Below are 22,859 nucleotides of genomic sequence, written 5' to 3' on the forward strand. Positions count from 1 at the left end.
TAAATTTGGAGTTTGTAATTAGTTTTGATGATTCTGTTTGGTGAAGTTGATGGGGCTGGTTGCTTTTTCTTGCCTGTTTTTGTTAAATCAATTTTAATACCAAATTTTCGAAAATAAAAATATCCAGCTGAGCAAGTACAAGCGCGCACCCACGGGGGGGGGGGGGCTTCAAATGTTATTGAATATGCTTGGTTTTATGACTCATTCCTTACTTCCTACTCAAAACTTGCATTCAAATAGCTAAATTCAACTTAAAATACCATTTTTTTAAAGTTATTCTTAAAGTTTACCGTTGGTTGGCCTAGGGACCCCTGGTAAGCCCCCGCCCAAGCTATTTTCTGACTGCGTCACTAAGCAAGTATTCTATGTCTCACATATTGCTTTCTGTTTCCACCAAAGTGTGTATCAAAGAACTTGTAAGCTCATTAATAGGATGGTCATATACCCAACAGTACCTATTCATGAAAACGTAGGGGGAGGGAATTTTTCCTTTTTTAATAAAAATAAAACTGATACTTTTAAAAATCTAAGGGGTAGCTGCTCACCTTGCCTCCTCCCTCCAATTACCATCCCTTTATATATACTTCTTTTTAATAGATGTTTATACTGACTGACTTAACCCTTTCAGACCTGAACCAAGAAGGAGTTGCGTAAAAATTCTGAAAATAGCAGAGAGTGATCCTGGAGGTTCAACTAGATTATATTTATTTTAAAAAAAAAATTATTTCATTCCAAATCCAAACTGTGAATGGTTACCATATGGTCACTTCAGGTATATACAGATACTATTTTAGGTGAAAATTTGTGAAACAATTGCGATCTGGGTTCAAACACAGTCGAACTTTGCACTTCGAACACATGATTCGACTGGTTCCGCCCCTAACGCACTTCTCATAGCGACACCTTCCCTTTTCAGTCGTATTCGGAAAATGCGAGGTCTGGTCAAACCTCATTGATTCCGAAGACATCCCGTCTCGCGAGGTAGACGTATTGCGCTTCGTCACTAATAAGGATGGTCTTTCAATTCGAGGACTTTCAGATACGCCAGGAAGAACCAACCCACGAGCAATGTCCATTTTGAAGTACAGTAGAGACATATGATGAACATTGGTCTGCTTACACTGTCAGCGGTGTATCAGCCAGGCGTTGTTCACAGCCATGTCAAAGAAGTAGTACACAATCCTCATATACCATTTCTTCGAGTGAATGTCAGTCCTGTAAAGCTCCAGGAACATGTCAGCAAGATCTACGCCCCCCATTGATTTGTTGTAGTCACGGACGATTCGGGGGCGATCAACTTCGACGTATTTCCGTGTTGTGCCATCCCATCTCTGACACTTATCAATTGGGGTGACTGCACAGTATGACGAAGCCAAATGGACTGGTTTGTTGTCATACCATTTTACTACCGATACTTCTGAATGTCTTTCAAAACGGAAGTCCACTGACCCTCGTCCATTCTTCTTCATGTTGGCGTCGGTATCTAGAACAGCGCCCCTCATTCTGTTGCTGCGTATCGTACCACATGACTCGATGCCATATTCAACCCGAAGCTTGTGAATGAGATCGATGCCAGTATAGAAGTTATCAAAGAACAGCTTGAAAATCATGAACCTTGGCAGATTTTCTACAAGCCGAAGGACAACGTCAGTACCTTGGCCAAGTTTAGAAATTTCAACAGATACTTTTCCTGTATGTATCACTATGTCACACACTATTCTGCTGATGCCAGATCTCGTCAAAACATTTACACCCCACGAGTGGGTCTTGTCCTTCAAGTACTGTCGAAATCTAATTCTTCCTTAGAACGAGATCATCTGTTCGTCAATACTTTGGAACTCTTCAGCGTCTATTTTTTTCAGATTCTCCCTGAATGCGTCGTATAGTCTTCTGATCTTGAACAGTTTATCATGACCAGCCTCACCTTTCGGTATCATTAAGGTGTCAACACAAATGTGGAAGAAAGATCTCAAGCTGATGAACCTATCTTTGCTCATGGTATGAGCCACCGGGGAATATCGTATTCCATTCTCCCAGTACATTCTCATAGCCAGAAGTTTGAGAATGCTCATAAGCATTTGAACTCCAAGAAATCTATGCAGCTCTACAAGAGAAAGCTTCAGAACAAGATTCTTCTCTCTCATGGCATTCAGGTTCGTTTGGTCTACAATTTTTGATAGAATGTCTTCTGTGATAAACATTCGGAAGAGATCAAGGGGCGTTTGTACCTCGTCATAGTGTGGCATAGAACCCTTCCAGGTAATATCTCGAGGTTCGGGCTCCGTTTTTATCCACTTGTATTGCTTTGCCTCCTTTGCTACCTTCTTTTTTGCTACTGGTTTTTCCGTGACCTGAGGAGCATCAGTTGGAGTTACTAGACCGGCCACTGCTAAGGAAGGAGCATTTTTCTTAGCTATTGTAAGGACAAAAGGTTCAGCAGGTGCAATAACTGTTGCTGACTGCATTGCAGAAGAAGTTGCCACTGGTGCTGATGATGTGCTTAAAGAACTGTTTGACGCTGCTGTGTCATTCAAGCCTGGGAGAGGCAAATCGAATTAATCCGTGTCATCTCTATTGTCTAACTCGAACCTGCCAAGCATTGATAAAGGGATGTCATCTGTGTGGTCAATATCCTCTTCATCACTTCTGTCTTCATTGCCATAACAGTTGAGAGAACGTAGAGGCTGAAATTCTTGATCTGGATTGTCTGGTGCCCAGTTTGGATCGTCGTCGTCGGACGAGATATCGAGATCTGAATCACAATCAGGTATGAATAAAAGCCTTGCTGCTTCTTCTGCGGTAATTTTCTTGGTAGCTCTTCTACTTCTTTCCTTGATCAGTCTCTCTTCCAAGGGCTTAGGACCATTACCTCTCATGGAGTCAGAGCTCGTGCATGGGCCAGCTGAAATGAAATTCAAGGTAAGTGCATCACTTAATAATAATAATATAATGCAATAAAATAGGCCATTGGCCTCTACACTTCCTTGAGGCATCACACAAAATAGCTCTTTTACCCTTGTTACCACTAAAAAGGAGGAACAGAAAGAAAATGTGCCTATTCCCGATCATAAAAAGGACTTGCTGCCTCGTTTGCTGTACAAATCTGCCTAGGTGTGGTTTGGCAATGAATGCCTGACGTGACCATTTGGTAACCGATCGTTAGAAACCTTGTTTGGGGCTAAACTACAGCTCAGAATTAGACTAGTGATATCTCATTTGAAAGATCGCATTCTTGGCTACAAAATAGTATCATAATCAGGCTCTGAACTTACCAGAAATGTCCAGGTCATCGAGGTCAAAATCTGCACCTTTCCTCTTTTTCGACATTTTATGTTTTGTCTAAACTTGGACGCTCGCTCGACCGCTCAGGTAAAGCCTTGAGGGATAATAAATTCAAACGCGATAAAGCCAAGCAAGCGCTATCTAGGGGAAAAGAAATCATGGTTGCAACTTTGTCGAGTCGAGAGGAAAAAAAATAGGGGGCGAGGGGTATCCGTATGGTGACCACAGGCATGAAAGGGTTAAAAAACCCTTAAATACTAACTTAAACCCTTAACCCTTAAACCCTTAAATACTAAAAACCCTTAAATACTAACTTAAACCCTTAACCCTTAAATATTAAAAACCCTTAAATACTAAATTTGATGATGGTTATACAGCATTTATAATATGCTTCTCTTTTTGGTTTTTGACTTCTTTAAATGTAATTAAATTTATGATTTCTGGTTGGTTAATCAATTGATTTTGGTTGTATCTTTCTTCCCTCATTTTTGTAACTAGGTAAACTTCAATTCTGAATTCAGAAATTTAATTATCAGCAGAGCAAGTTGTCTCAAAAATTGCTTCACGTTTCCACCAAATTTTGTGTCAAAGAACTTGTGAGCTTGTTGATAGGACCCTGATTCCCCCTGGGGCGCCAACTCACGAAAATGTTCGGGGGAATTTTTTTCTTTTATTTAATAAATATCAGAATCTGGGAGGGGAGGGGGTAATTGATCCCCTGCACTTCCCCACAATTAAAACCCCTGCGTTTAATAGTTTCAATATTATATCTGAACTATGTGGCTTCAAAGAACCTTTAAATACGAACTTTATTAGAAGTGGAAAAATTCGCTCTTGCATGATTTTTTTTCGACATTTGTATTCAAGGTCATACCCAGGATTTTTTTCGGAGGGGGGTTTACTAAAAAAAAATTGAGGGGCGGGGAGGGGGGGGGGTACACAAAAAACCTCAAAAAAAGCCTACAAAATTTGTTTATGTTCATTTTTGTTACGTTTTACGAGTCAGGCCAACATTTCGGGAGTGAGGGTTCAAACCCTCTACCCCACCCCCTTGGATACGGCCTTGTCTGTATTTGTAATTAACTCTATAATTCTGTTGGGTTAAAGACATCGTTGCTTATTTTATTCCTTCTTCTTTTTACATTACTCTCTTTTTTACTTGTCAAATTTAATCCTGGGTTCTCTGATGTTTCCTTTCTCCGGTTAAAGAACATTCATACGGGCTTTCAAAAAAACAGTTTCTTGGCTATATTCACTAGGCTCTTCCTTATGTGTAACATTCTGAAAATACTTTTCTATGATATTTCGTTTTGTGTTGGAGCTATAAAAGGCTCCCAAAGCAATTTTAACAGAGAGAAATTATAATAAGGACTTCCTCAACTTATTAAAAGCTAATGGTAATTAATCTAGTTTCAGTGCTGATTAGTGTAGGTGTCCAGTAAGAAGTGTTGGCTGTTAATTGTGTAGCGCCTAGTTTTTGATTGTAAATTACCTAAACTGAGAGTTGCTGCAATTTTTTTTTTTTTTTGTCTATGGCGCAATTTTTAACAAAGAGAAGCAGTGGGACTGCTGGTAAAAATATTGAGTCTAAAAAACTTCTTCTTCTTGTGAATGGCTTAAATTTTTACTCGGGAGAGCGAATAAGGTGGGATTTGTTCTTTTTACTGGCTTCAAATATCACGTAGAAAGTTTTTAAACCAATCATGTTTGGTTAGGCGGGGCTATTCGTTTCTTGAAGTAAGGGATAATGTAACTGGAAAATTAAAATCTGAAAAGGCACATGAGTATATTTTTTTGTGTTGGGATTCTAATAATAAAAGAAACGGTACTTGTATGATAAACCCTGTACCGCTCAAGTTGTTCATTCATTGACGATTTATAGAACCGTTTTTTTGTTAGTTTCTTTTATGTTAGCATGAATAAAGACAAAGAGAAGTGACAGAATCTATGGAATACATATAACTTGGGCTATATATTTGCACATTAGGGGTGGGTGGGGGTAAAGTATTTGGACTGTGTGAAGTTAGAAAATAATTCTTACCATATAATATGCAGAATAATTGTACCTAAAACATTAGGCATGCAGACCCGCTATACTTTACCCCCCGCCCCCCTAATGTACAAATATATGTATTCCAAATTTGTTTCTAAAATATTATATTTTCTTACTTAGGCATATCTCATTAGGATTGAGTGTCAGAGAAACATTACAATAATATTAGGTAGGGGGTATGTCATACAAGCACCAAAGAAACTTGGAGGTCACTTATCAAAAAATAATTGATAATTTTATTAAGAAGTATCCCATATTGCTTTTCCTGGGGGAGCCCCCCCCTGTGTTCGAACCACCTCCTTAATGTAACGCAATGGCATCAAAGCATACTTTTTACCATTAAGCTAAAGAAAAATAATCTCTGGTTTTCTCTTTGTTTCTAGTGTTAGTGAATGCCTTGTGTCAACAAGGCAAGTGTTAATAATAGTGAAGCATCAGTGTTACAAATAGTTCGTGGTAAATAACGGTAAGGAGCGACGCAACTCAATAGTAACCGAAACTCTAAAAAAAGGAATTTTGATGCCAATAGATATATAAAAAAATTAGATGTTTTTGCTGATTTCTAATATATAAGTTTCATCAAGTTTAGTCTTACCCATCAAAAGCTACGCGCCTGAGAAAATTCACTCTATTTTAGAAAAAAGGGGAAACACCCCCTAAAAGTCATAGAACCTTAATAAAAATCACATCACCAGATTCAGCGTATCAGAGAACATTACTGTAGATGTTTCAAGCACATACCTGCAAAAATGTGGAATTTTGTATTTTTTGCTAGAAGAAAGATCGCGGATGCGTGTTTATTTGTTTGTTTGTTTTTTCCCAGGGGTGATCGTATCGACCCAGTGGTCCTTGAATATTGCGAGAGGGCTCTTCCGAACGAAAATTAAGAGTTCTAGTGCCCTTTCTAAGTGACAAGAAATTGGAGGGCAACTAGGCCCCCTCCCACGCTCATTTTTTTCCAAAAGTCACCTGATCAAAATTTTCAGATAGCCATTTTGTTCAGCATCGTCAAAAAATATAATAACTGTGTCTTTGAGGATGACTTAATCCCCCACACTCCCCAGAGGAAGGGCTGTAAGTTATGAACTTTACCCAATGTTTACACATAGTATTGGTTTTTGGGAAATATACAGACGTTTTCAATGGGGATTTTTTCTGGTAGTGAGGGCAGATGGGTCGGGTTGTATGTGGGATGATCTTTCCATGGAGGAAGTTTTCATGGGGGATTGGACATTGCTATGAAGCGGGCCTCAGATTTCCCTGCATTATTAAAAAAAAAGATCAGAAATTAAATATAAAAGAAACAAGTTTTCAACTGACAAAACTTTTCAACTGAAAACTTTTCAACATCAGAACTTAAAACGAACAGACACTATTACGTACATGATTGGGTTCGCCTCCTAGTCAATACCTCGCTATTTACGCTAAAGTTTTTTTAGTAATTTCATAAAAGCTATTTATTATAATTAACTGCCTTTGGGATTATGGGGTCATTCTTAAAGAATTGGAAAAAAAATCGAACTTTAGCTTAAAGAGCGAGGTTTTGACTAGGGCGGCGAACCCCCCTAATATACGTAATAAAAATATACGAATATAGAAGTTCTTTACCTAATTTAATTCGTGAATTAGACATATTTATTACTAATAAAAACATAAATTTAAAAACGTTCAGAAATTAAATAAGAAAATCAAGTTTTTTTTTTAACTGAAAGTAAGGAGCGACATTAAAACTTAAAACAAACAGAAATTATTCCGTATATGAAATTTACTGTCCCCTCCTCAACACATCGCTCTTTACGCTAAACTTTGGCTCTTTCTGACTTTTTTAAACAATAAAAAACTTTAGCACAGAGAGCGAGGGGCTGAGGAGGGGACAGCCCCTATGCATATACGGAATAATTTCTGTTCTTTTAGAGTTTTAATGCCGCTCCTTACTTTCAGTTTAAAAAAAATTTGTTTTTTTTATTTAATAATAGTAGAATTTAAAAACATTACAAATACACTAAAAACAATAAATACACGTTAAACAATCATATATGTAAGTTCCTGTCCTTGGACTTTACTAAAATTGTCAGCAATGAGTTGCTGCAGACGACAGTAGAATAGCGTAATCAAGGTTTCGGGTGGGCGATGGTAAATGTCGTGTTCACTCAGCTTTTTCAGACAGATTGGCCACAAACGCTGCAGTACATATCCCCCCCTCTCCTCAGCCCCTACGCCCAGCGCAGGATTCTCAATCTAATAATTGAACCAAGATCTATTCTAATATCCCCGGATATCGCGGTATTCATTTGCTTGTAATTTTGAATGGATTTTGACTCTTTAAGATTTAATTTGTTGCACTAAAATTTTGATATATTGTGATTTTGATATTGTGGTATTTGATATTGTGATATTGTGATATATTTGATATTGTGATATTTGATATATATATACGTGATATGTGATATATTGTGATATTGTAATATTTGATATTGTGATTTTGATATTGTGATTTATTGAAATACTTTTTATGATTTTTATAAAATTGATTCATTTATGGGTTAGCCGAATTATATTAATAAATAGCATTGATATCAGCAGGCTACATAAAGCCGAAACGAAAGTTGATAGCGCAATAGCGCTGTCTAATTAAAGATACAGGATAAGTCAAATGTGTTACCACAGATTGCGTAACATTATATTTTGACATATTTCCCACACTTAAATAGCGACTGTATTTCAAATTTAAAACTATTTGAAAAATAAAGTTAGAATTAATAACAGTTGGACATTGTTTGACAAAGAATGTCTAGAAAATGTGAACAATTCTTGGTATTATTGCGGCAGAAACTTTAAATAAATTTAAAAATACCAGGGATAGTAATTGGAAGGGAAATTAACTCCTAGAGTTTAAAAATGGCCTTCCCCTTTGTATCTTAAAAAAAAAAACAAATTCTATAAAATTACATAAAAATTTTTCTTGCGTAAATCAGGGTATGGGGGAGGGGTATACATTATTGCCGGGGGTTAAACTGAATATCGTTCGTATGTCTATAATTCCCTTCATAAGCAAAGCACGGTCTCCTAGTTCTGCCTGATAAAACTGATAGTAATAGAAAAAGAGAACGGGTTGGTACCGCTTATAGGCTACGTCCACACAAAATATCTAACTTTTGAGAAAAATACACATATTTTGATTAAATTCACTTTATCCTACTTGCAGCACACATTTCGTACAAGATGCTGATGCAGAGATAAATGTCACACAAGTAGCGCTTGCGTTACGTGAAATGCGATTAATAGCAGTAATAATCCTCAGCACATTTTTGTTAATTCTTTTTTTTTAAGGTGGTTAAAAGAAATGTTTAGAAAAGCGACAATAGCAAGAAGTCAGTATGTTATTTTAAATAGAGGTTGTTCTACATTTTTGAGTTATTATTTGAACCCAGAAAGTAAGGAATAAGACGTTATCAGCGCTTAGTGGGCATTTCAATGACAAATAGGATAGTCGGAGTTTCAATTAATTCATGGAAATAATATATAAAACAATTAAATGACTCCTGGAGCGGATCCCCCGTCTACCAAATTCCATGACAATACTACAACTCATTTGTCCTATTTAGTTATAGTGCAAATTTAATTATAAAAAGCTGTAAGTCTTATTTTATTTTTCAATGATTTCTTTTTCATTCAGGAAATTATATTCACTGTATATCTACCTTCCTATTCTTCAATGATTCCAGTTCTGTTCTATTTGCATATTTAGAGGGTGTATTCATTTCCACTTTTGAAAGTTTTAAAACGAAAGAATTTAATCTTGAACTGATGGATTTTAGGAAGTAAAAGCTCCTTAAATAGCAGGGGGAAAATGACCTGAGCAAATATGGCGAGACAAGAAGCTTAAGGCATTTTTCCATTTTGCCAAAAACTAGGCTCACATTTTTACTTGATGATAAGGTTTCAAAGTTCGGTTTAAATTTTAATGCTGCTCCTTGCTTCCAGTTGATTTTTTTATTCAATTTCTGACCGTTTTTGAAATAATGCCGGACAATCCCCTTCCCGTTTAAAATTTCTTCCGAAAAATTACTCCAGTAAACTTTCCTCCCCATGGAAAATTCTCCCGGTGGGGAATACCCCCACCCTGCTGTAAACTCTCCGAATAAATTTCCGTTTGTTTCCTAATAAGATATACTATATGTAAATAATGGACAAATTAAATAGCTTACAGCCCTTTCCATAGGGGTTGTACGGGATCACGTCATTGTCAGAGGTATAATTATTGGACCTTTAAACTATGCTGAATCAAGTGGCTATCTCAATTTATTTTTATCAGGTGTCTTTAGGGAAGATAGGCGTGGGAGGTTTAAGGTTCAGACGTTCTTATCAAACAGTTCGTGGTAACGAACTGTAAGTAAGGAGCGACCCGGCTCAATGGTAACCGAAACTCTAGAAAACGGGTTTTTGATACCAATAGATACATCAAAAGAATCAGATTTCAATGCTAATTTCAAATATATAATTTTCATCAAGTTTAGTGCTACCCATCAATAGTTACGCGCCTGAGAATATTTGGCTGATTTTCAAAAAAAGGGTTATAGTTATAGAACCTAAAAGCTATAGAACCTTAATGAAAATAACACCATCATATTCAGCGTACCAGAGAACCCTACTGTAGAGGTTTCAAGCTCCTATCTACAATAATGTAGACTTTTGCAGTTTTTTCCAGAAGAAAGATCATGGATGTATGTTTATTTGTTTTTTGTTTTTGTTTTCCAGGGGGTGATCATATCGACCCAGTGGTCCTAGAATATCGTGGGAGGGCTCACTGGAACGGAAATTAAAAGTTCTAGTGCCCTTTTTAAGTGGCAAAAAAAAATGGAGGGCAACTAGGCCCCCTCCCACGCTTATTTTTTTCCCAAAGTCACCCGATCAAAATTTTGAGATAGCCATTTTGTTCAGCATGGTCGAAAATATGATAAATATGTCCTTTAGAATGACTTAATCCCCCGAAGTCCCCAGGGGGAGGGCTAAAAGTTATGAACTTTACCCAATGTTAATATATAGTATTGATTATTGGGAAGTATACAGAAGTTTTCAGGTGGGTTTTTTGCCTGGTAGTGGGAGGTAAGGGTGGGTCAGGGGTTATGTTTGAGGATCTGTCCATGAAGGAAGTTTTCATGGGGGAAGGGAAATTGCCATGAAGGGGGCGCCGGACTTGCCAGCATTATTTATTGGTTATTAGGAAGTATACAGACATTTTCAGGAAGGATTTTTTTCTGGAGGGGGGGGGGGCTAGAGGAGGGGGTTACTCTGGAGAATCTTTCCATGGAGGATGTTTCTTTGGGGTAAAGGACATTTCTATGAAGGGGGCGCCGGATATCCAAGCATTATTTAAAATACGATTAGAAATTAAATTAAAAAAAACAAGTTTTTTCAACTGAAAGTAAGAAGCAGCATTAGAACTTAAAACGAACAGAAATTATAACGTATGTGAGGGGGTTCTACCCCAAGTCAATACCTCGTTCTTTACGCTACAGTTTTATTTAGTGCTTTAACAAGAGCTATATATTCTAATTAAACGGCATTTGTGATTCAGGGGTTTGTGAATCAAATTTTTTTTAACTTTTAACGTAAAGAGCGTGGAATTGACTAAGGGGAGAACCCCCTCATATACGTAATAACATATACGTAATAAAAAAAAAACAATAAAAAAACAAGTGATACGGCTCAATAGTAATCGAAACTTTTAAAACTTTAAAATTTTGATGTCAATAAATGTATCAAAAGAATGTGTTTATAATGCTGATTCTAAATATATAAATTTTATTAAGTTTAGTATTACTCATCAAAGGCTACGAGCCTGAGAAAATTTATCCGATTTTTTAAAGAGGGGGGAAACATCCCCTACAAGTGAAAGAATTTTAATGAAAATCACACCGTCAGATTCAGCGTATCAGAAATCCCTATTACATAGGTTTCAAGCTCATATCTGCAAAAATCTGCAACTTTGTATTTTTTGCCAGAAGAAAAATATACGAATATAGAAGTTAGTTATGTAAGTTAATTTGTAAAGATATCCATTTAGCAAAAGAAAATTAAAAATTTTATACAAATTTTGTTTACTTATTCAATGACGGTTAGCCAAAATAAAAGCTGCATTAACTAAAAAACGATCAGGAATTAAATAAAAAAAAACAAGTTTTTTAAACTGAAAGTAAGGAGCGACATTAGAACTTAAAACGAACAGAAATTATTCCGTATATGAAAGGGGCTGTCCCCTCCTCGATGCCTCGCTCTTTACGCTAAAGTTAGACTCTTTCTCACAACTCTATTTTCTTAAACAATATAAAACTTTAGCGTGAAGAGCGAGGTGTTGAGGAGGGGACAGCCCCTTTCATATACGGAATAATTTCGGTTTGTTTTATGTTTTAACGTCGCTCCTTACTTTCAGTTTAAAAAACTTGTTTTTTTTTATTTTTAGTACAAAAACAACTCAATATGGCAACAAGTTGCACTAAAGCAAAAAGATGTTTGAAAAAGTGACCAGTTGGATATTATGCATGTCAATTTATCTTACCAATTCAAATGAAAATTGGGGATAATAAAAATAATTATTGCAATTGATTATACAAAAAATAATGGCAAAATATAAAAAAAGGCCTTCTCTCGAGCCTTTAACACCACCAAATTCCTGAAAAAAAGATTTTTAATATGGGTTTTAAGTTGCAGCGCTGCTTGCTACTTGCAGGGGGGGGGGATAATTTCTCTTCAATCTTTTTAATCACTTAGTTAGGACACCAGAACTTTAGATTTCCGTTCAATAGAGCACCCTCTCCATCTTCTAGGACCATTGGTTCGATACAATTACCCCTGGGAAAATAATGAAATATAAACATGCGTCCTTGATGTTTCTTCTGGCAAAAAAAATTAAAAAAATTCAACATTGTCGTAGATAGTAGTTTAAAGTCTTCCCTAGAGTTCTTCGACAATAAAGTCTTTCTAAAGTCTTTAAAGTCTTTCTAGAGTTCTTTGACAATATAGGGGTCGACTGGTGGAGGATTTCTATCTTCTCTAACTTTCGTAAAGTTTGTATAGAATATAACATGTTTGTTAATAGGTTTACGTGGAACAATGAGTGTTCACCCGACTGACACGGCAAGGACAGAACTAGAACTGATCGAAGTAATCTTAACTTGTCTCTTATATTCACTTAAACTAGGAAGTCAAAACCCAGACACGAAATAACTGACATAACGTACAGCCGTAATCTCACGAAAGAAGAATTAATACATATCAAGGTTTGCAAGAGTGTATAACCTCTGCAGTAGGGTTCTCTGATAGGCTGAATCTGATGGTGTGATTTTTATTAAGATAGCTTAACTTTGTGGGGGAGTTTCCCCTCTTTTTCGAAAATCAGGCAAATTTTCTCAAGCTCCCTGCTTTTGATATATACCAGTAAACTTGATGAATTTAATATATTTGGAATCCGCATAAAAGTCAACTCACTTGATGTGGCTGAAATGACTGATGACTTTGTGGGAGGGGGGCTACTTACCCTTCGATTTTTGGTCACTTATAAATGCCTAGAACTTTCAATTTCCACTCGAATAAGCCCTCTTCCGTTCTTCTAGGACCACAGGTTCGATACGATCAACCCTGAAAAAATAAACACGCATCCATGATCTTTTTTCTGGCAAAAAAAAACACAAAATTCTACATTTTACACATGGGAGCTCAAAACTCCTAGATTAAGATTCTCTGATACGTTGAATCTGATGGTGTGATTTTAAGATTACTTGACATTTTGGGGGTGTTTCCCCCTTTTTTGAAAATCAAGCAAACTTTCTCAGGCTCGCAGGTTTCGAAGAGTGACATTAAAACTAATGTACTTGATATATTTGGAGTCAGCATAAAAAGTCAATTGTTTTTATGTATCTAGTGTTATCCATGTTTTAGAATTTCGGTTACTATTGGGCCGAGTCACTCCTTACAGTTCATTACGACGAACTGTTTGATAAATTGCCAGTTGAAAGTTTGATTTGCCAGTCGGCTTCGGGTTTTTGTTATTCAGTTGCCTTTTAACCATTGCTAAAAAAAGGATGTCTTTTATTTTGTTTTTTGCTTAAAGTTTGTCAGTTTATAATTTCCCTTTGGAATTCCTTCCATATTTTTTCTTAGATCTTCACTGAGAACAATTGAGTGGTGATCTCTATTGAATTTTATCGCTTCTTTCACTGGATGTGATTTTCTTCGTTCTTTGGAATTTTCTCATTTTAGAATACTCAGCTAGTTTCAGAAATTATTTCTGAATAGTTTCAGAAATTAAATAGTTTCAGGTATACTCAGCTAGTTTCAGAATAGTTTCAGAAATTATTGAATATAGATCAAAAAGAGGTGTTTTTTATTCTAGTGATAATTCTAAGATTGGCTCAATGCTTTGGCTTGTCATTGAAAGTTACCTTTTTTTCTCTTTACAACAGCAAGCCTATTATCAATACCATTACTGCAAAATATGCAGAAAGTGAGATTCTTTAAATCAATGGCGATTTTATCCATAGATCTATGATAAGTGACCTCAAAACCCATAAGATAAGATAAGATAAGATAAGTTTTATTCTTCATTAAATACACATATAATATTACATGTTATTAATCCCTCAAAGGCTCATTGGCCTGTACAAAAATATTCTCACTTCCGTTAAATCATAATTAGAACCGATATATTTTGTTTCTGGACTTTTGCATTGTGAAATTAGACTGATACATTTAATGAAACCTTAAAAGTCAGCCTTTGCAGAATGTGGTGAATGATACATTTTACAGCATTCGTGGTACAGTCCTATCACGTAGAGCCCCTTGTGCCATGAGTCACATAATTGTGCCAAGCGTGGTGCCTGTCACTTTTCGTACATAATTTTTGAAATTGGGTAACACCTTGCATCTCAGTGGCATCGATTGCGGGGGGGGGGAACAGGCAGGGACCCTCTAGATTTTTGGTTCCCTGCCTAGATTTTGAAAATCCCTATTTTAGGGAGTATTTTCATTGAAAGAAATGAAAACACGGCAAATTCCCCCCTAACTCTCTTGATTTTGAAAAAAAAAATTTACCCCCTGTAAATTTTCGTGACTTGACGCCAAAGTCGAGTCTAGAGATACATCTAAAACCGTTTGTTTCCACTAATACAAGACATACAACCTTAAAAAGACTTTATATAAATAATAGATTAAACGCAAATTATATTATCAAACAGTTTGTGGTAACGGTCTGTAAGTAAGAAGCGACACGGCTCAATAGTAACCGAAACTTCAAAAACGAAACTTTGATACCAAAACATAGACCAAAAAAATTATATTTTTATGCTGATTTCAAATATAAAAGTTCCATCAAGTTTAGTTTTACCCATCGAAAGTTACGCGCCTGAGAAAATTTGCCTGATTTTAGATAAAGGGGGAACCCTCCACTCTAAAAGCTACAGAACCTTAATGAAAATCACACCATCAGATTCAGCGTATCAGAGAACCCTACTGTAGAGGTTTCAAGCTCCTATCTGCAAACATGTGGAATTTGTATTTTTTGCTAGAAGATAGATCACGGATGCGTGATTTTTTTATTTTTTTTCAGGGGTGATTGTATCGACCCAGTGGTCCTAGAATATCGTGAGAGGGCCCATTGGAACGGAAATTAAAAGTTCTAATGCCCTTTTTAAGTGATAAAAAAATGGAGGGCGACTAGGCCCCCTCCCACACTCATTTTTTCCCCAAAGTCACTGTATCAAAATTTTGAGATAGCCATTTTGTTCAAGATGGTCGAAAATATAATAAATATGTCTTTTAGGATGACTTAATCCCCCAAATTCCCCGGGGGGAGGGCTGAAAGTTCAGAACTTCACCCAATGTTTACATATAGTATTGGTTATTGGGAAGTAAACAGAGGTTTTCAGGGGGGATTTTGATGGTAGTGGGGGGAGGGGTCGGGGGATATTTGGGAGGATCTTTTTAAGGAGGAAGTTTTCATGAGGAAGGGACACTGCTATGGAGGGGGCGCTGGATTTCCCAGCATGATTAAAAAACGATCAGAAATTAAACTAAAAAAACTAGTTTTTCAACTGAAAGTAAGGAGCAACATCAAAATTTGAAACGAACAGAAGTTATTACGTATATGATTGGGTTCTCCCCCTAGTCAATACCTCGCTCTTTAAGCCAAAGATTTTTCAGTACTTTCATAAGAGCTGTTTATTCTAATTAACGGGCTTTGTGATTAACACTTTCAGAACTGAACCAAGAAGGAGTTGCGTAAAAATTCTGAAAATAGCAGAGAGTGATCCTGGAGGTTCAACTAGAACATATTTATTTTTAAAAATTTTTTATTTCATTCCAAATCCAAACTGTGAATGGTTACCATATGGTCACGTCAGGTATATACAGATACTATTTTAGGTGAAAATTTGTGAAACAGTTGCGATCTGAGATCAAACACAGTCGAACTTTGCACTTCGAACACATGATTCGACTGGTTCCAACCCTAACGCTCTTCTCATAGCGACACCTTCCCTTTTCAGTCGTATCCGGAAAATGCGAGGTCTGGTCAAACCTCATTGATTCCGAAGGCATCCCGTCTCGCGAGGTAGACGTATTGCGCTTCGTCACTAATAAGGATGGTCTTCCAACTCGAGGACATTGAGATACGCTAGTAAGAACCAACCCACGAGCAATGTCCATTTTTAAGTACAGTAGAGACATATGCCGAACATTGGTCTGCTTACACTGTCGGCGGTGTATCAGCCAGGCGTTATTCACAGCCATGTCAAAGAAGTAGTACACAATCCTCATATTCCATTTCTTCGAGCGAATGTCAGTCCTGTAAAGCTCCAGGAGCATGTCAGCAAGATCTACGCCCCCCATTGATTTGTTGTAGTCACGGACGATTCGGGGGCGATCAACTTCGACGTATTTCCGTGTTGTGCCATCCCATCTCTGACACTTATCAATTGGGGTGACTGCACAGTATGACGAAGCCAAATGGACTGGTTTGTTGTCATACCATTTTACTACCGATACTTCTGAATGTCTTTCAAAACAGAAGTCCACTGACCCTCGTCCATTCTTCTTCATGTTGGCGTCGGTATCTAGAACAGCGCCCCTCATTCTGTTGCTGCGTATAGTACCACATGACTCGATGCCATATTCAACCCGAAGCTTGTGAATGAGATCGATGCCAGTATAGAAGTTATCAAAGAACAGCTTGAAGTTCATGAACCTTGGCAGATTTTCTACAAGCCGAAGGACAACGTCAGTACCTTGGCCAAGTTAAGAAATTTCAACTGATCCTTTTCCTGTATATATCTCTATGTCACACACTATTCTGCTGATGCAGGCTCTCGTGAAAACCTTTACACCCCACGAGTGGGGCTTGTCCTTCAAGTACTGTCGAAATCCAATTCTTCCTTTGAACGGGATCATCTGTTTGGCAATACTTTGGATCTCTTATGGGTCTATTTTTTTAGATTCTCCCTGAATGCGTCGTATAGTCTTCTGATCTTGAACAGTTTATCATGATCAGCCTCCCCTTTCAGTATCATTAAGGTGTCATCGCAAATGTGGAAGAAAGATCTCAAGCTGATGAACCTATCTCTGCTCATGGTATCAGCCACCGGGGAATATCGTATTCCATTCTTCCAGTACATTCTCATAGCCAGAAGTTTGATAATGCACATGATCATTTGAACTCCAAGAAATCTGTGCAGCTCTTCAAGAGAAAGTTTCAGAACAAGATTCTTCTTTCTCATGGCATTCAGGTTCGTTTGGTCCACAATGTTTGAAAGAATGTGTTCTGTGATAAATATTCGGAAGAGATCAAGGGGCGTTTGTACCTCGTCTTAGTGTGGCATAGAACCCTTCCAGGTAATATCTCGAGGTTCGGGCTCCGTTTTTATCCACTTGTATTGCTTTGCCTCCTTTGCTACCTTCTTTTTTGCTGCTGGTTTTGCCGTGACCTGAGGATCATCAGTTGAAGTTACTAGACCGGCCACTGCTTGGGAAGGAGCATTTTTATTAGCTATTGTAAGGACAAAGAGTTCAGCAGGTGCAATAACTGTTGCTGATTGCATTGCAGAAGAGGTTGCCACTGGTGCTGATGATGTGCTTGAAGAACTGTTTGACGCTGCTGTGTCATTCAAGCCCGGGAGAGGCAAATTGAATTGATCCGTGTCATCGCCATTGTCTAACTCGAACCTGCCAAGCTTTGATAAAGGGATGTCATCTGTGTGGTCAATATCCTCTTCATCACTTCTGTCTTCATTGCCATAACAGTTGAGAGAACGTAGAGGTTGAAATTCTTGATCTGGATTGTCTGGTGCCCAGTTTGGGTCGTCGTCGGACGAGATATCGAGATCTGAATCACAATCAGGTATGAATAAAAGCCTTGCTGCTTCTTCTGCAGTCATTTTCTTAGTAGCTCTTCTACTTCTTTCCTTGATCATTCTCTCTTCCAAGGGCTTAGGACCATTACCTCTCATGGAGTCAGAGCTCGTGCATGGGCCAGCTGAAATGAAATTCAAGGTAAGTGCATCACTTAATAATAATAATATAATGCAATAAAATAGGCCATTGGCCTCTACACTTCCTTGAGGCATCACACAAAATAGCTCTTTTACCCTTGTTACCACTAAAAAGTAGGAACAGAAAGAAAATGTGCCTATTCCCGATCATAAAAAGGACTTGCTGCCTCGTTTGCTGTACAAATCTGCCTAGGTGTGGTTTGGCAATGAATGCCTGACGTGACCATTTGGTAACCGATCGTTAGAAACCTTGTTTGGGGCTAAACTACAGCTCAGAGTTAGACTAGTGATATCTCATTGGAAAGATCGCATTCTTAGCTACAAAATAATATCATAATCAGGCTCTGAACTTACCAGAAATGTCCAGGTCATCGAGTTCAAAATCTGTACCTTTCCGCTTTTTCGACATTTTATGTTTTATCTAAACTAGGACGGTCACTCGACCACTCGGGTAAAGCCTTGAGGGATAATAAATTCAAACGCGATAGAGCCAAGCAAGCGCTATCTAGTGGAAAATAAATCACGGGTGTAACTTTGTCGAGTCGAGAGAAAAAAAATAGGGGGTGAGGGGTATCCGTATGGTGACCACAGGCATGAAAGGGTGAAGGAGTCATTTTTAAAGAATTGTAACAAAATTCGAACTTTAGCGTAAAGAGTTAGGTATTGACAAGGGGGCTAACCCCGTAATATACGCATTAAAAATATATGAATATGGAAGTTCGTTACGTAAGTTAATTTGTAATTTACGTATATTTATTACTAATAAAAACGTTCTTAAATAAAATTTAACAACTTTCGAGAAAGCCATCTAACGAAATAAAAGTAAACCTAATGAGCAAATTTTGTTTTAATTATTCATGTACGGTGAGCAAAAATCAAAACCTGCATTAATTCAAAAATGTTCAAAAAGTAACTAAAAGAACACGCGTTTTTTTTAACTGAAAGTAAGGAGCAACATTAAAACGAACAGAAATTATTTCGTATATGAAAGGGACTGTCCCCTCCTCAACGCCTCACTATTTACGCTAAAGTTAGACTCTTTCTCACAACGCTATTTTTTTAAGGAATAAAAATTTTAGCGTAAAGAGCGAGGCGTTGAGGAGGGGACAGTCCCTTTCATACACGGAATATTTTCTGTTCGTCTTACGTTTTTACGTCGCTCCTTACTTTCAGTTCAAAAAACTTGTTTTTTATATTTAATCTATATACAGTGCTGAAAACAAACATTAACTACTATGAATGTCAGGACATAAACTACTATCATCGGTAATCAATCGACAAAAAAAAAATTAAAGCTAAGATCACTTCAGGTGGATTTTGAAACAGAATTGAAACAGTTTATAGTGCTGGTTGTAAGGACTCGTTTAAAACTTTCATCTTTCTAGTGGGCAAAGTATAATCACCTACGGAATAAGTACTGACAAAACTCTCCAAAACTGACCCAGCGTACCTCAGCGCCTCTAGATGCAAAATGTTGTACTACTTAATCGCTCCGAGCCAAAGTACTATGCTCCGGCCAATAATTATGCTCGAGCGTGATTCAGGCGACGAGTGACCGGGATGAATTGTGTAACTACATAGGTGATTATACTTTGGTTGCCAGGTTCACATAGGTATACAAAGGGTCACTTTTTTTGTGTGGAGAGGATAGGTTTTGTCAGTACTTGTTCCGTAGGTGATTATACTTTGCTAGTGGGCAACAACCCTTTCTCTTATGGTTACGGTATCATTGCAAACAAAAAGCAGGAAGAATTTCTGAGAATCACCACCGATGGTGCTTGAATGTCTTAACAGTAGTCTTTTATATTACTGGCAGAGACAATTTTTTTTTTTTTTACTCTTCGTATTCGGAGGAAATAAAAAGTTTGAATTGAATTGAAAGAATGACTTACATACTCTCTTAGAAAATATTTGCAAGAGAAAACACTAGAGGCGAATGTCACGAAATCCCAAATCATGAGTTTTAGCAAAAATATCCTTAGAATCAGTACCACAATTTTTATTGAATGGAAAAATGCTGGAAGCGGTGGAAAAAGCCAAATACTTAGGTTTCATCCTTTGTCGAAATGGAAAATGAACGAGTCATATTACAACTATGCCACGAAAGGAAAAAATGCATTATTTGGAATACATCTATAGTATCACACTAACATCAGAAATAAGTGAATTAAGCCTCCACAAATATATATTGAATACTAAAATTATGCCTATCCTACATTACGGATCAGAAATATGGGGATATCAGACGGCAAAGCAACTAGAAACCCTTCAACTTCAATATTATAAACGACTTTTTGACTTACAGAATACAACACATGCTTTAGTATTAAAAGGTGATCTTGGTATATTTAACCTGAAATTGAAAAGATACACCCAAATCATCAAATTTTGGTTAAGTCTCATTAAAGTTCCCTAGCCTAGACTTGCCCGAGCAGCATATGAAGATCTTCTCCTCCAGTCAGTGGCGTCATTTGGGGGTGGCAAAGGAGGGCAGTTGCCCCCCAATAAATTGGAAAAAAGCTATTATATAGCCCTAGCCCATGCCCCTTGACTCTCTGGATGTGGAACTGTTTTGCCTCCTCAATAAAAATGCTGGAGCTACGCCCCTGCCTCCTGTGTAACAAAACCTCATATGCAGCAGAAATCAAAAGGATATTAGACGAGAATGGATTTTCAAGTTCGTGGGAGAAAGGAAAAGGGCCAGAAGATTATGAAAAGTTCTTTACGAAATTTAGTGCAAGACTTGAATACCAAGAAAGACAATTATGGCAATCAGCTGTGGATAAATCTTCAAGTCTTACTTTGTATAGAGAAGCAAAAGAGAACTTCGGACAGGAGTTTTACTTTAAGCTGGGATTGCCCATTAAATATATGAGGATTTGGATTCAGATTCGAGCTAATTGTCTGCCAATTTATGGTAAGGTTGTAAGGAAAATGAGGGAAGGTCCGGAGGCCGTTTGTAGTTGCTTCAGATGTGGGAAAAATGATTGTGGGTTGGGCCATTTCCTCCTCCGGTGTAAGCAGCTTTCTCATTTAATGGGCTCAATTATCCAAGAATGGAAAGATAGGCTGTTTGGTGGGTTAATGAGATCTGAATCTCCCCGTTATATTGTGGCAATAGGAAATTTTGTATTGAAGGGAAGGATGTCAAATGAAGTGTAATTTTTCTTTAGTATTTGTCTTTTTTATATATAGCTTTAAAATACAGACTATTATTAATATTATTATACCAATGTTGGAATGCTTCAAAAGTGCGCATAGGACTTCACGTTAGTGTGGCGATATTAAAATTTTGATTTTTACAGAACTAAGCCATAAAAATGAACTTATCGGAAAAAGATGCATCAGACATCAAAATTTTAGGGTGTGTCACACTTCACGCAATACGCACATCCTTCTTCGAACGGTACTCCCTCAGGGTGGGAAATGTGGTTCTGAAGGCTCATGGTAGTTTTAAAAGTGGAACTAATGAGCCTCGCTGTTTTCGACCATAAGTCCACGAGGATTAAAATGTAATTTCCCCAAAAACAGCAATTATTGAAACATTGAAAGGAGCAATTATTGAATTTGGAAAGAGCATAAAAAAAGGCATCAGGTGATGTTCTCATTTTCATAGTAGCTAAATTATGTCATATGTAAATATCTACCACATATCCGCCAGAATAAATATTTATTGAACTGTTAAAGGTTCCGTAGCCGTAGTTGCAATTGTTGGTACTGGTCTATTAGATAAAACACTCGAAAAGTGAAGTTTGGTGACACTAAAAAATGATGATCATAGAATACTTTATTAGCAAAATTGTGAAGGTTATTTGTGAATTATTAAATTGGGAACTTAGGCGTCGGCTGACCGTCTTAAAGGAAAATAAAAGTTCACTATTAGAGCGATACTTGACCTAGTTCATTTTAGTTCATTATTAACGCAACTCTTGAGGACACCGGTTAGTTTGCTTTGACTAGTGATAGAATCAGGGTTGCCACCCCTATTGATTTGTCACTATTTCTAGTGATTTCTTATGTTGCCTAGTGATTTTTTAGCTAGTGATTTTCGTTATAAAACTAGTGATTTTTTCCAAAATTTAGTGATTTTTCACGATACAGCACGTAGATTCATCATTGAATCAAATAAATCATACAAGAAGCTAACTAATAAAAAAAAACACAAAATAATTATTCGCTACAGTTCCTAATATGTTCCAGATTAGTATTTATGCTAATATACCGCCTTTGAAACTTCCAATTTCCGACCATGTGTCCATATTAAATATGACCCAGAGCGTTATCATCAAGATAATAGGCGAACTAGTTAATCGCAAAATTGCGAAAATGTTGTATACTTCCTCTTTTACAACATTTGCGCAGACCGAATTTTTGTCTTCATATTTATGTTCATTTTTTTTTGTCTCTAATCTATCAGTGCTAATTATAGAAAATATTGTCTCCCCATGAATTTTCAAATGAAGATTTGGGATTTGCCAAGGACTGAAGAATAGGCAATTATATTTTTCAAAAAGTTCGTGGTAACCAACTGTAAGTAAGGAGCGACCCGGCTCAATAGTAACCGAAACTGTAGAAAACGGGTTTTTGATACCAATAGATACATCAAAAGAATCAAATTTCAATGCTGATTTCAAATATATAACTGTCATCAAGTTTAGTGCTACCCATCAAAAGTTACGCACCTGAGAAAATTTGGCTGATTTTCAAAAAATAGGGGAAAGAGCCCTAAAAATTATAGAACCTTAATGAAAATCACACCATCATATTCGTATCAGAGAATCAGAGAACCCTACTGTTGTGTTTTAAAGCGCCTATCTAAAAAAATGTGTATTTTTGCATTTTTTTCCATATGAAATTTAACGTTTGGGTGTTTTTTCGTTTTTTTTTTTGTTTTTTTTTTTTTCAGGGGTGATCGTATCGACCCAGTGGTCCTAGAATATCGTGGGAGGACTCATTGGAACGGAAAGTAAAAGTTCTAGTGCCCT

General features: G+C 37.0%; 1 protein-coding gene across 1 annotated transcript in view; it reads left to right on the forward strand.

Moving 5' to 3' along the window:
• LOC148948142 (secretin receptor-like) overlaps nucleotides 1–22,859 on the forward strand; it is a 374,147-nt gene that overhangs the window by 160,510 nt on the left and 190,778 nt on the right. The window lies entirely within an intron of this gene.

The sequence above is a fragment of the Artemia sp. Qi Xiang Cuo genome, chromosome 10 (genome assembly GCF_049724085.1).
Source record: "Artemia sp. Qi Xiang Cuo chromosome 10, ASM4972408v1, whole genome shotgun sequence".
NCBI classification, from domain to species: Eukaryota; Metazoa; Arthropoda; class Branchiopoda; order Anostraca; family Artemiidae; genus Artemia; species Artemia sp. Qi Xiang Cuo.